The sequence below is a fragment of the Panthera leo genome, chromosome A3 (genome assembly GCF_018350215.1).
Source record: "Panthera leo isolate Ple1 chromosome A3, P.leo_Ple1_pat1.1, whole genome shotgun sequence".
Classification (NCBI taxonomy): Eukaryota; Metazoa; Chordata; class Mammalia; order Carnivora; family Felidae; genus Panthera; species Panthera leo.
In genome coordinates, this window is record NC_056681.1 from 82,206,317 (window position 1) to 82,221,735 (window position 15,419).

General features: G+C 45.0%; 1 long non-coding RNA gene across 1 annotated transcript; it reads left to right on the plus strand.

Moving 5' to 3' along the window:
* Positions 1–6,370: 6,370 nt before the first annotated feature.
* On the plus strand, positions 6,371–8,947 carry LOC122215044. The gene is made up of 3 exons (XR_006200213.1): positions 6,371–6,450; positions 7,238–7,343; positions 8,846–8,947. It is a non-coding gene; the product is annotated as an uncharacterized LOC122215044 (long non-coding RNA).
* Positions 8,948–15,419: the final 6,472 nt, after the last annotated feature.

Below are 15,419 nucleotides of genomic sequence, written 5' to 3' on the forward strand. Positions count from 1 at the left end.
CGGTGCGTTTCGAGGAAGGCTTGGTTCCTTCTATTAATAGCTAAGGGCTCGGAGAGACTCTCAGACCAGGAAAAGTTCGGTGCATCCTTGCTTCCTTGCAGCCTGCAGGAGTTAACTTGCAAACAGCACTTAGGAATACTAAGGAGAGACTGAAATACAAAGGAAAAGAAAGTGTTCTGCATGCTGCTGTCTCCTGGAGAACAGTGGTGAGGCCAAGAGAGCTCAGAAGCCTTGGCAGCTATGGGTAACCCATTGGCCCCAGGCCACAGGTTTAATAGGGGCGTCCTGCCGCTCCTTCTCCTCTTGCGTCCCCCCATCCCCACCGACCCCAAGTGCCCAACTGCTCCAACCCTTTGGCAAACACAACACCCTCGAAAGAGTTGGACCTTGGCCCACTGCTTCTCCATTGCCAACCAGCCAAGAGAACACCTGCTTTTCATTCTCTTCAGGGGAAGTGTGAATTTTTCCCTTGGGGCTGTAACCTGTGCCTGTGCTATAACCCTTCTCCCTGTTTTCTTTTTTGACATCCTCTAGCCTCACTCCAGAAGGTGTCCAAGTGAGCCCCAACATCTGCTCTCTTCACGGTCCAGGATCACCCTTGAGTTTCTGCAGCCAGTCAGGGACGGTCCATGGCGGACGACTTTGCCTCTATGGTTTTGTTTTCCTTTGTCTACGTTTGGTTGGCATAAACACTCCTGAAAAATGGTCTGCAGCTAATGCCTTTTAGTTTGGTTCCCTTTAACGAGGGGTTTATAAAACGACTCTTACTATGCAGAACACATGTTCTAAGTATACAGTTACTTGATGGATTGAAACAGTGCTGAGGGAAGCAGAACACATGTTTCCAGATATTCCTGAAATGCATAATTACCCGGTGGACCAATCGGGTACATAATATACATTTTAATACACCATTTAATTGCTGTTTACCTAGGAGACAGGAACCTTTCTGGTCTCTTGGGTTAAACTACAGATTTTTAGAAACTGTCTAAACACATATTTACTTGATTCATTTTGGTCTCTTGGGTGAAGAATCCTTTTCCAAAGAAGTGGCCATACATGCAAAACCAGAGAATTCAATGCACTGAGGTAGCAGCTACCAAGGAAAAGACAAAGGCTTTATCTCTCATGTTTCAGGGATAGCAATCCCAAAGCAGAGGCTGAACCCAAGAGCCCTAAAAACAAGCCATACCAATAATTCACTGAAACCCACCCCCTCCCAACACCTGCGTATTTTTTCATCATAACCTTTTCTGATAAAAATGCGTAAATTGCATCACAGTGGCTTCTTTGGGAAAGAACATTAAGGAGAAACAGCTGAAGAGCTCCATCTCTCGAACCCAAGTCCAAGGGAGACCTCCTTGTCTCTCTCCCCCCTGCAACCTGCCTCCCCTCGCACGTGCCCCATCTCAGCAAATGGCACCAATATATCCACCTGGTATTCAGGTCAGCAACCAAGTGTCATCTTTTACTCGTTCCTCCTTCCCTCTCTCTCTTACATTCAACCAGTCAGAAACTATTTGGCCATGACATTTAGCTTCTCTGTGCTTTAGTTTCCTTGTCTGTAAAACAAAGATTGTGGTAGTAGAGACCTCATAAGGCTGTCACTGTAAGTTTTAGATGTCAATGTTCAGGACAGTTCTTAGCACGCAGTAAGTTGTCCTTTTTCCTTCTCCTGTCCGTATATAATATTTCTAAAATCTGTCCACTTCTCTCTATGACCACAGCCAACGCCCTAATTCAAGCTGCCATTGTCTCTCACCTGTGTCCCTAAGTGGTTTTTGAGCATTCAGTCCTTCTGACCCCACTCTGCCCCACTCCAATCCATTCTTTGCAAGGAAGCAAGAGCTGTCTCTCACCTCTAAATCTGAGCATGGCATTCGTAAGCCTAAAAGCGTTCCATGGCTCCTCCAATATTCTTAGGGTAAAAACCAACTTTTATTTTATTTTTTTAAGTTTATTTATTTATTTTGAGAGTGAGAGAGAGCAGGGGAGGGGCGGAGAGAGAGAGAGAGAGAGAGAGAGAGAGAGAGAGAGAGAATCCCAAGAGAGAGTTCTCAAGCAGGGCTCGATCTCATGAATTGTGAGAGCATGACCTGAGCTCACACCAAGAGTCAGATGCTGAACAGACTGAGCCATCCAGGGGCCCCAAGACCAACTTTTATAAATGGCTTTCAGGGGGGCGCCTGGGTGGCGCAGTCGGTTGAGCGGCCGACTTCAGCCAGGTCACGATCTCACGGTCCGTGAGTTCGAGCCCCGCGTCGGGCTCTGGGCTGATGGCTCAGAGCCTGGAGCCTGTTTCCGATTCTGTGTCTCCCTCTTTCTCTGTCCCTCCCCCGTTCATGCTCTGTCTCTCTCTGTCCCAAAAATAAATAAAAAAAAAAATTTATAAAAAAAAAAAAATAAAAAAAAAATAAATGGCTTTCAGGGGTGCCTGGATGGCTCAGTCAGTTAAGCGTCCAACTTCTGCTCAGGTCGCAATCTCACAGTTCGTGGGTTCGAGTCCCAAGTCAGGCTCTGTGCTGACAGCTCGGAGCCTGGAGCCTCAGATTCTGTGTCTCCCTCTCTCTCTGCCCCTCTCCTGCTCATGCTCTGTCTCTCTCTTTCTCTCAAAAATAAATAAAACATTTAAAAAAAAACATTAAAAAATGTTTTTTAAATAAAAGAAATGGCTTTAAGGCCCTTCATGATCTGGCCCTGGCTCCCACTCCAGCCCCGAGTTCTAGAAGGTTGTGGTAATCAAAAGCCTGACTTCAGCCTAAGTGGCACAAAACTATACACACGGGGCATGACAAAGCCTGGGTTCCTTTCTGACAACAAGGGGACCCTCTCAACATGTTGGTTTTAAGAGAACCATGAAAGCCGTGCTATCTCCCCTAAATCCCTCTCCTTCCAAAGCCTGAGATTCCACTGTTAGTTGTCTTGGCCTCATAAAACAACAGTACCCCTGAGAGGGGCAATGCTTTAAGTTCCTTCCTTATCTCTGGTAGATACCTGACTTCTCATAACAGAGTACAGAAAAGTTTGGCACATGGCCCACAGATCTGGGCATGGGCTCGCAAGGGTTGGCCACTTGTCTAAAGTGACAAACCACAACTACCCAGGAAAAAGTCCCTTAGTCTTGTGAGGGAAGTGGACTTGTTTCCTTCTAGGAGAGAGAGGATCAGAAGGAGCCACAGGAGAACGGTTCTCAAACTTGAGCACGCCTCAGACTTCCCTGGGAGGTTTGTTAAAACACATTATGGGTCCCATTCCAGAGATTTATATTCAGTGGGTCTGGGCTGGAGCTGGTGGGAGGTCAAAGGGAGGTCAACGGGTCACCCGGAAACTCTGCCCGGACTTCATCCTGAGACCGCAGTGCCTCAGGGGCCCCGTTCTGTGGCAACCTCTTTGCTTTCTTTGCTTTGTCTGTCCTCAAGTTGGTGAGGCCTGAGGCAACTAGGTCAAGGAGCAAAGACCACACGGTGACAGGCCAGGAGGCCGGCTTTGGCAAGGGCGGGACCATGAGCAGGGCTCACCGGAAGTAGCTGCACCAAGGCGGAGCTGAGATAACTGAGGCCTTTTCTCCTGGCACCTCAGAGCAATTTATTCTGCCTCGGCACACCCTTAGCTTCCAAAGTTCTGGGATCAGACCACAAGCCTCAAATTCTCTGAAGGGGAAAGCCTCTCTGCCCCACTAACCAACACCCATGTCTGTGTCTGGGTCGATCAGCAGGGACTGCTCAGCCGCACATTGGAGTCCTGGTGTCCATAAGGAAGACCAAAGACACTGGGCTGGGCACCTACATTCTCAGCCATTTCCACCTGCCCGTGCGTGAGAGTAGGTTTCGATGATAGGAAGGCAGGCAACGGGGAAACTGAGAGGGATGGAGCTCCCAAGAAGGTAAGCACCTGGGGAATGCGAACAGACAGGAAGGGGGATGTAGTTTCTCTACGGCATCTGTTTCCATGGTAATGGTCCAGAAGGGGAGCAGAGGTCTCACCGGTACCAGGCCCTCACTGCCTGCTTCAGGCCAATGGGGAGACCCAGGAGGAAAGGTTGATGATTACAAAGACTTTCTATTGGCTTTTGCAGCCGAAAGCGGCAGCGCCCGCTCGGAGCCCTAGGGAAGAGTCAAAAACTACCATTCACGATCGTAGATTTTCCAGCAGAAGGTGCCAGGTAAGGCCAGCTTATCTGAGCATGGTGACAGATGCTGGGCCAAATCCACTAGGGTTTAAGAGAGCAAATTTAGAGGCAGAGAGAAGGTAGGGACCCAGGGGCAGACGCCAAGGGACTGGGACCAGGGCAGGTGCAAACGCTGGAACAGAATTGAGCATTCCCTCCCAGCACAGACTGGGGTGGCTGAAGCCACGTGCCCTACAAGACAGCCAGCTGTCCAGTAACCAGGGGGACCACTGCAGTTTCCAGGGAAGTCTAAGAGGTGGTGATGCAAAAGTTAAGCTTGTCTGGTGCCACAGCTGATGCAGGCAGAATTGCTGCCTGACAAGATTTCCGAGGACGTCTGTGTGATAGCAAAGGATGCTAGCAGATTGGGGTCCAGGTAGTAGCAAGCCGGGTTCAGACCCTAGCTCAGTCACTCACTGACTGTGTGACCTTGGGCCAGTCACTTGAGCTCCCTGTGAATGTTGGTCATCATTTAGAGAGGAAAATAATAGTACCTACTTACTAAGGTGGTGTGAGATGTGAAATAAAAAATGTGGAAAGTGCTCAGCATCTCCCCTGGCACCGTGTGAGTACTGAATTTATTACTATCGTTGACAAGCCATGATGTCTATGACATATTATTAAGTGAATAAATAAAACACATGTATGGCACAATCCTCTTTATGTAAAAAGGCACCATTGTATTTCCCTCTGTGTGTGCGTTTATAAACACATAAAGAAAAGTCAGGGGGAGAAAAGAAAAGTCAGGAAGGATCAAACTGTTAACAAACAATGGTTAATTCTGGGGAGTGGAACAGGGGAAGTAGGTGAAAGAGGGTTTCGCCATTTCACTTACAAGCATCTGGACTGTTTGGGCCTTTCGGGGGTGAGGAGGGTGAGGGATGTGAAGGTGGAAGGCATTTTCTGTCTTAAGGGGCTGTGATCTGCAAACAGTGCTTTGCTGAGGCCTCAGTACTGATTTATTGGTCTGAGAACCTCCTATGTGTCCTTGGGTAGCACTTACCAAGTTTCTCTCTATGGGTGATACTGTTTACAAGGCACACACTGCCTTTGCTTAGTGGCCCTCTTTTCCCTATGGCCAGGGCTACCTGCCTGACTTGGCCCCAGTGCAGGCTCCAGACCAGTCTAGAGCCAAGCCAGGAAAACCTGAAGAGCTAGACACAGATTCTTTGGTACTCAGCCCTGAGTGGGTTTCACGGCATTGATCAGAGTTTCCTGATTCTGATTGCTGAGTGATGCAGAGACCGTTTTCTCCTTTTTCCTCTTAACAATAGAGTACCCCTGTAGCAAGCTGGATAATATGTGCCCCTTCCCCGGCCCAGATATCAGTTTCTAATCCCTGAAACCTCCGAGTGTTACCTTACTTGGAAAACAGATCTTTGCAGATGTGATTGAGGGTCTCCATGATCTGGAAGGAGCCTAAAAATGCAATTACGTGTATCTTTATAACAGCGAGGTAGAGGGAAATTTTTACCTGGACAGAAGAGAAGCCGATCTGGTTCCAGAGGCAGGGAATGGAGAGATGTGGCCACAAATCACAGAATGCTGGAAGGCCAGCAGGCATCAGAGGTTGAAAGAGGCAAGGAAGGCATCCTCCCCCAGGAGCTTCCACAGGAAGAGCCGCCCTCACACCTTGATTCCAGCCCAGTGATACTGATTTTGGACATCTATCCTCCAGAACCATAGAGGATCACTTTCTGTTGTTTTAAATCACCAAGTTTTTGCTAATATGTTACAGGAGCCACAAGAAACTACTACTACCATCCTCCTCCCTACCACACAGGTAGGGATTTCATCTCCCAGTCCCTCTGACAACTGGGAGTGGCCAACATGACCACGTTTGGCCCACGAGTCGAAGTGGTGTGTGGGGGCGCCTGGATGGCTCAGTGGGTTAAGCCTCTGACTCTTGATTTCAGGTCAGGTCATGATCTCACAGCTTCGTGAGTTTGATCCCCGTGTCAGGCTCCACACTGACCCTACAGAGCCTGCTTGGGATTCTCTCTCTCTCTTTCTCTCTCTCTCTCTTTGCCCCTCCCTGCTCATGCTCTGTCTCTCTCAAAATAAATAAACTTAAAAAAATTGTTTAAAAAAAGAAAAGAAGTGATGTGCATAATTTCTGCTTCCCGGGTTTCAAAATAAAGTGTCTTACCCCTCTCTCCACCCCTGCCATGTTTTCTTTTCCCTTTCCACCACCCAGAACTCCATCACGGTGCTGGTCAGCATGCCGTGACCAAGTGGAGAGGACTCCCGGAGCGGCCGTCTCAGACACAAGGGTGGACACGGTGAGCAGAGGGGTCCTGGGGTCCTGGGCAACCTCACGGAGCCATGGTGTCCTTCACTGCTGCAGTTGCACAAGAGAGGAATGAGATTCTGTACTATTTAAGGCATGTTATGTCAGGTGTCTTTGTAACAGCAACTATACCCAGCTTATACTCCAACCAAAACGTTGGGGTTCTGTCTGGTTCTGCTAACCTGGGCCTCTGCCTACCTAGAAGCCCTCCCTACAGCCTGTGCCTGGGTCCTGGCTCCTGCTGATCTACCTCCCCAGGGTAAATGGCCCTCTTCCTGGATTTCTGAATATCACCCACTCCAGGATTATTGACTCTCATACTTTGCTTGTCTTTTGGGACATCTCCACTGCTCTGTGTGAAGCTGCCCGACCCGGACTCCTTGCAGGCACTACCAAAGTTGGTTTCACAACTGCACTTCCAGAGATCAAGCTCTACTTTCCCTGCTCCTTCAGCTGGTCGTGTCTCCCCGGAGCCCGTCCACTCCAGGAGGAAAATTGGCTTCCAGGTCCTGACTCCTCCTTGTCCATCCTGTCCTGTAGCCGCTAGCTAGACCATGCCTGGCTATGTTCTGAGATACGTCGGGGGAGGGGTGCCTGGCCCCTGGCAGGAAGCACACCGTCTAACTGCCAAGTCTTCCCTGACACCTTCCCCTGCTGACCCCAAGGCTGCCTGGAGTTTCTGCTTTCCACGCACACCAGCAAATGACTACGCCGGCTTTTTGTAAGAGATGCATCTCGTCTTTGGCAGTTTACGCTTATGTTTGTTTTCCTTCACACAGCTTTACGGTTGATAATGTATCATCAGATAGGATGTTGGCCCGAGGACGTATACGGTTTCAGGAACACACATTTCACATTTGCCGAAGCACACGGGCCTAGCTTCAGGTAAAGAATCACCTGGGCACACGGCGAGAAATGCGTTTGATTAACTCTGAGCTGCCGAAGGAAACTCATCCAGTGCCCTGGATTGGGCGGCTACTGTTTATTTATGCAAAGAGTAAGAGAAAGTCATTAAAGCCCCCATTCCTGGTAATTGTCTCAGAAATTGCATTCCCTGGCCTGGCAATTAGTTTTATACAAAGCAAGAAGATATTTGGGTTAATAACCTCGCGTTTTTATGACTCAATCAATATTTTGGTTGCTGCAGGCTGCTTTGCTACTGTAAATTTTGAGTACAGTGCTTGTGGGGTGTATAAATATTTAGCTAGCCATTGAAGCATCAATGAATGAAATCATTTCTTCTTTTCTTTAATTTAGAAGATACCGTTGGCAGTGTCCTGGCATGCGGTGTTTATTTTAGCTGCTGTCATAGACGGGGAAACTAAATTGCTGTTGCGCTTTATGGTTTATTACTTTGTCACTTTGCATCTCTATACAGCAAGCATCTCTTTTAGAGTCATCTCCTTCCAATAGGCCTCGAATAACCTAGTCACTTGCTTCATATGGTTTTGATCTGATTTTAACTTTACAGCCATGTTACCCTGTGTTAAGCTTTGTAGTATTTTGTGCATGTGTGTTTATGTGTGTGTGCATGGTTTAGTATCACAGACATAGTAGGAGTCACAACTAGGACTGGTTATGAAGTCCTTCCGTTTAGAATGTGATGACTTTAAAAACAAAACAAAAAAAAAACCCCAGATAATCAGAGTCCAAAGCTGTAGCTATTCAATACCGAAACAGTCACGCAAAGTGAAGCCTTCTTTCAACTGGTTGTTTTGTCTAAAGCAGGCTTTCCCAAAATATGTTCCTCAGAAAGTGTATTCCTGGGGTGCTAACGGGATTCTATTTTGTTTCTATTGGGAAAGTCAAGTGGAAAAAAAAAAGGTAGTACAATCCAGTTATTAGTACCTGCACTAGCCAAAGACATCTTGAGAGGGAAGGACTGCACATAATTCCGCCCAGCGTTTTTCAGGCTGAATTATTAAGAGGGCTTCAATTCTTTAACAGTGTTCTAGAAAAGAACTATCAACTATTGTGCTTTTTTTGTAGCATGTGATTGCTTGGTGCTGGCACTTGCTTACAAAACTGAGTGAGTACAATAATCAGAGAGTTCTGGGGCGCCTGGGTGGCTCAGTTGGTTAAGCGTCCCACTCTTGATTTCAGGCCACGATCTCATGGTTAGTGAGTTCGAGCCCCCCCCCCCCCCACATCAGGCTCACGGCTGTTAGCGAGGAGCCTGCTTCGAATCCTCTATCTCTCTGTCTCTCTATCTGTCTGTTTCTCTCTCTCTGCCCCTCCCCTGCTCATGCTCTCTCTCAAAAATAAATAAACATTAAAAAAATAAAATAATATTAAGCATGTTTCTTTACCATAGGCCTTCTCAGGACCTTTATATGTTAATGTGTGTAAGTCTTTTGTTTATTTTCATTTTTTTAATGTTTTTGCAGAGCATCTTAAAAGACTGATGTTCTGCCATATATGCTGACATACTTTAGGCAATACTGGCCTAATCTCTACCTAACAACCCGCTTGGATTGAATTGCCTGCACTGACTGTTACTGGAGTTCATGATGGAGGTGAGAAGCCTGTATGTGTTTTTCTCCCCATCTCTCCATCCACGTCGGTCCACACCGCCGAATCCTGGGGGTTGAGATTTAAGAACATCAGATGGGCTGAGGTTTGGACCTTGGCTCAGCCACTTACGACCTCTCTAATCTTCAAGTCATTTAACCTCTTTGCCCCTCAGTTCCTTCATCTGTAAAATGGGGATAATCATATACCTTCCTCGCAGGGCTGTCACATAGAGTAAATGAGATAATGCCTGGCAAGCATTTTGTACACCGCCTGGAACATAGTAAGTCTTTAACAAATCTGAGATTTTATTATTATAACCCATTCTGTAAAGCCCAGCTTAGACCGGATCCTCTTTGTGAAGCCTTGTGGGTTTCCTCCACACAGAATCAATTCCTTTTTCTTCTGTATTCTGGTCATTTCATACCTTTAATGCGCGATTCATTATAAATGCCTCAAGGAGAGGGGCTGTGCCTTATTCATCTCTGTGCTGCAGTAGCCTTCTAACAGGCCATCAAACCCAAAGGATGAGAAATGGACTCATCCCAACAGATTCAGCTTCCTTTAAGTCCTTGAAAGACCCATTCAAAAGTATCATTTACATGTTATTGCTCAGCCACAAGAGAAGCTGAGAAATGCAGTCTTCATTCCAGACCTCTCCTTAGTTAAAGCAATGCTGTGTACTACCTACGTACGTATCTTTTATGTCTGCCTGTCTGTCTTGTCTGTCTGTCCATCTGCATCTATCTATCATCTATCTATCTATCTATCTATCTAAGATGAAGCCAAAGGGTCAAGGCTAATCCTGCAAAAATCCCTTTACCTGCTCTCTGGTGAGTGGAAAAGACTCTCACTGCCTTTAAGATAGTGATTTCAGGATAGGAAAACAACAGCTTCCTGATGTTATTAATATCACTGGGCCTTTGTCACACTAGAAAACATGTTTCATATCGACACACTTGAATACTACTTTAGAAAAAAAGCCTTCCAGGAAAAAATAACATAAGCGCCTCTGCAGCAGTAATGTCCCCACTGAGGCAGGGCGAGCACACACACTGAGCATTTCGACAGGAAAACATGCAGATATTTACTTTGGCATCAGCCAGATTTCACAGTTAGTACTTCCCAGGTCTAAGCTATATAGTCATATGTCTTCCAAAAGAACATGCAGGCAGCAATACGAAATCCTAGATTTAATCAAATTATACCTGTTTCTTTAGCATGAGCAAAGCTTTCTGCCAGTTCATAAGCATCTTTTCATTTGATTTTCCTGATGTGATATGTGAGTGAGAAATCGGGTTAATCCAGTAGTGAGGACATGCAAATAACAGAGACCTGATCTAAATAAGCGTTGGGCAGACAAAGCTTTACTGAGTATCTTTTCTTTTCTCGTTGAGGCAGAAAGGAGTTGATACAATCAAGGACACACAACTCTTCAATTCCCATGGGGAATAGCTAACTAATTCATGGAGAACAACAAAAATCCACAGATGATCTAAAACCATCATACTGACGGGCAGATTTCACTTTCTCTTTCGATGAGATATCACCCAACTGGCAAACAAGCATAAACAATGATTACTTGTCCATTTTCCCTTTGCCCCCTTCCCCTTACGTCGTTTCTTCTTATTGAACTTCATAAAAAATATTAATGGAGTATTTGCTATTCAATGTAAGAAAGACAAACTGTAGGAGGGCATTGACCTCACTGAGTTTCGTTAACAATGCAGTTGGTTTTATTTGTAGATTTTGTTCGTTTTAACCCAGATGGGGGCTTAATTATATAACTACTGTCCACCTTGGTTTTTACTTGTATATTGTAGAAAGGCTCCCACATTAATATATACAAAAATATGGAATATATAGGGATATGGAATATTCCTACAATGGAAATATGCAATAGTCACAGATAGGAATATGGAATTCAAAAGGATTGAACTACCTCATTCTTTTTTAAACAGCCACATACTATGCCTTTGTGTGAAAATACCATAATTGACTTCACCAGTCCCTAAATAATGCACATTAAATATTTCGCTATTACAGATAATGCTACAATGAATAAACTGTATGTTTTTATTATTATTTTCTGGGCAAATACATCTGTAGGATAAATACCCAAAAGTTGAACTGCTAGTTGAATTGCAGAGAACATGTGCTCTTGTGATTTTGTACCTATTATAATGTCACACTGTCATTCATGAAAGAATACAATTTAAATACGTACTTCACAAACACTTATGTATTTACTCTTACATATTTGGCACTTTACTGGTGAGTGCCTTCTCCAAGAGAGGAAATTGCCAAATTTTATGAATTTTGCCAATTAGAAAGATACAAAAAAGTCACCTCGTTTTTAAAAAATTTTTTGTAACCCTTATTTATCTTTGAGAGACAGAGAGACACAGAGCATGAGCAGGGGAGGGGTAGAGAGAGGGAGACACAGAATCTGAAGCAGGCTCCAGGCTCTGAGCTGTCAGCACAGAGCCCCACGTGGGCCTCGAACCCGGAAACCACGACATCATGACCTGAGACGAAGTCGGTGCTTAACCAACTGAGCCACCCAGGCACCCCTTCACCTCATTTTTAATTTGCATTTATTTTATTATGAATGAAGATGAGTACTTTTTGTATGTGACAGAGGTATTGAGGTCTATTCCTGGATTCTCTATTCTGTTTCATTGATCTGTCTGTTATGTGTCTTTTTCCAGAATTAAGAAGGATGATTTTCAATTGAAAAAGAATGTATAAGAACAGCCAAGCTCTACCACTGATGGGCTCAATTGAATGAATCCCTTCATCTCTTTGCTTTTAGCTTCTCCAGCTATAAAACAGGAGAGTTGGATCTGAAGAGCTTGTTTACTCCGTATATGTTGTTGAGTGTTAGGCTCTGCTCTGGGGATGCAAAGGAGGGGTCAAGGCAGATGCTGTCTCTGCTCTCATGGAATTTACAGTCAGTATGGGGAGGGGGGCAGACACTAGTCAAACCCTGACACAGATCATTGATAGTCCCTAGCAATGGAAACAGAAAAAAGTGGGGAGCAGGAGCAGGGAGAGGACCACAGAGATTTCCTTTGGAAGGAAGTGAAGGAAGTGAAACAGATCTGCTGGAAAAACAGCTAGCCAGGTGAAGGAGGGGGTGGGTGCGTGGAAAGGAAGAGTTTTCCAGATAAACTTTCTGGCATGTGAGGATCTGATGTGAATAGAAAACTCTCTACTGTAGCTGAAGATAGAAAAATAAGGGGAAAGTGATAGGAGATGAGAGAGACTACAGAAGTAGGTAGGAATCAATCCATGTAGAGTCTTGGGTAAATATTTTGGTCTTTATCCTAAACATTTGTCTTACTTGGGACCTCTAGGAAGTCAATTCTGAGTTGAAGACTAAAGTGGTGTGTTTGTCCAGCATACAGAATTTCTCCAGAAAGCTTACGAGGAAAACCATATTTCAGAGCATTTCTTATCAGAGAGAAAGGAGGGAGTGATTTATCTGCCTAGTATTCTCCCAGCTTCCGTTACCCATTGTTCATGTTTCACTCTACTGAAAGCTAATTCCCCTGTGCTGAGTACATCACTCAGCCCCTCAGTGGTCATGACCAAGGTGGGGCATTTCAACCAAACCTAGAAGTTGAGGTGTATGTGAAACACCCAACCCAGAGAAATAAAAGGAAGGAGTCCAGGGAGTCTGAGAGGCACACAGATATTGTGTCCTATATGCCATTAAAAGAATCCACGCAAGAGAGTGACATAGTGTAGCAACGTTGTGGAGAACAGCTTAGTGAGTGTTGAGAATGGATGTATGGAAACCAGTTGGAAAGCTATTGAAATGGTCCAGAAGAGAGCAGATGATGCCCATGGTTGGTGGTGGCTGTGGAAATGGAGGGAAGTGAATGGATATGAGAAATTTTAGGAGGTAAAATCACCAGACCTAAGGGAATGGTTAGATTTGAGAAATAGAGCAAGTTACCAAGTATGTCAGGTTTATGACTTGAGCAACCGGTAGATGGTGGCATCATTTGCTGAGATAAGAATCTGAGGTACAGAATCAAGTTTAGGAGGAAAGATTATGACTTGGGGTTTGAACTTGGGGCTATGAGAAGTCCAAGTGAAGATTTTGAGTAGGCAACTGAATATATGAGTCTGATAATTGGTGCTATCGATGTGTTTGGTAGTGACTGAATATGGAGTGAGAAAATCATTTTTAGCTTAAGAAACAGAAACATTTAATGGCTCTGTGGAGAAGGATGGTAATGGAAATAAAGTAAAGAAAGAACAGTGCAGGAGTAGGAGGAAAACAAGAAGAACCCAGGGAAGAGGGTTTCAGGAGAGAAGGGTCCCAGGGAGACTAGGAAAGGTGAGTACTGAGTCCTTTGCCTTAGCAACATGGTGGCCATTAGTCATTTTAGCCAAAGTAATGGGGCTGAGGAGTGAAGGAAAATGATGAAAATGAAGAGTAGCATAATAACCTATTTGAGAAGTTTTACTGGGAAGGAGTAATATAGCAGGAAGGGAGTGTGGGTGGAGATGGGTGCCTTTGTGTTATCTTAAGAGGGACTTGAGTATGTTTAAGTGTAAATAGGAGCAATTTAGTGTCAGAGAAGGATGAGTATACAGGGGAGAAGAGACATGTTATAGTGTCAGGCTCTAGAGAGGAAAGGAGGGGCTGGGATCCGGAACACAGGGCCTGACCTTAGGGTAGAAAGCATCAGCCAGGATGGGAGGAAAGGAAGGGGGATGGTGTCAGGGTAGGTGGGGCTGTAGCCAGAAGTTGAGGGTCTGGTTCAATGGCTTCAATTTTTGAAAACTAGGAGGCAGGTTATATGCAAAAATGTGTGATGAGAGTTGGAAAGGTAGGAAGGAGAATAGAGAGAGTTTAAAATAGGAGAAACTCCCAACTTAGTGATCTTGAGAGAACTTCCCTCACGGGCAGCTTGGAGAAATGATAACTGGGTGGAGGGAAGAGGTGAAATGCAAAGAGAAGGAAGGGGGTCACAGCCAACCTCCTGACTTCTGCCTCTCTACTTACCCTCCAGCCAGTCTTCGCTCTGGTCCTCCAGCTCATAGACAAGGAAGGAAACAAGGCTGGTCTGATACAGCAATTCAGTGTTTCTGGCTTCCAGATAACGAAAAGGGTGTCACTTTTGTGATCCACAAATAATAGCCTGACACAAGAACCAATCCATGTTTGAAACTTCTTTTATTGTGGCGTCATGGTGATACTTCCAAATGTTGATGCTGGAAAATAAAATATTGTGAGCATCCACTAAAATTTTAACACAGAAACGTGTTAAAAGTCTTTTGTTCCTTGGGCTTTTCTTTTCGGCTAGAACAGGACCTAACTGTTTAACTTGCGGTTAAGGATTATTTGTGCGGGGCACCTTGGTAGGTGAAATGTAGGGGATTTGGCGCTCTGCCCATGGAACACTGGGCAGGAGCTCCAGTTACAAATTGCAGCTGTATAAAATAACAGGAAACGTGGGGCTTTGAAAGATTCCACTGGAAAGATTAATTATTTGGGAAAGAGTTATGCCACAGCTTCGTGTGTTTTTGGAGAAAAGGTGGCCCACGCCATTTTTAATAGCGCAAAAGAAAATTCTGCTACTAGACTAAAAGAGGAGAAGGGAGGAGCTCTTGTTTCTTGGAAGGGCTCACATTTAGTTTAAACACCACACTTATTGTCTTTGTTAGAAGACAAGGAGCTAGAAATGAAAGCCACATGGAATCCCAGAAAGATCTGAGGCCTGTAAAAGAAAAGATCCGGATTTCCTAATTCTCTGAGATGACCTCCCTGTTTGTTTGTTTGCTTTAACTTTTCTCCCTACTGCCCTCCATCCTGCCCGTCAACATCTAACCATGTTCTATACGTCAATCCACCATGGACATTCGCGTTCCTGTAGGCATAACGATGTTATTCAAACAAATCCACAACTTCTGTGTGGACACTGACTTTGGATGACTCCGTGATATCCAGAAGGATAAACCAGCATTTACTGCACAGCTGGGATGACCCCAATGATCGGACAAGCCAACACTCAACAGATTTGAACACAGCTTTCTGAGAACAATGTGTTTCTACACATTTGAGGTAAAATAATGCAGTCTCTCCAGGATGCTCTAATTGTGAATTGCCAAGAAATTGTAGGGGAGTTGGTATTTTGATGGAGGGAAAGGCATTTTCTTGAGTTCCAGAGACATCTGTCTATAAATGTATATAGAAAAGGGATATATGTTTCCATGTAGGCTCATCACTTTGTTTCATCTTGAACATCATTCATCTGAAATCGGCCTTGGAGAGATTTATTTGGCATGAAGGTTTACTTGAGCTATGGAAGGAGCAAATTTTCTCCCTCCATGCTATGTCTCTCACAGTTGAGCCTCACCACTAAGTACGAGAAATGTTTGTTATCTGACATGCTTGGGGAATGGGATGTTCAGGTTCATCAATTACTTGGA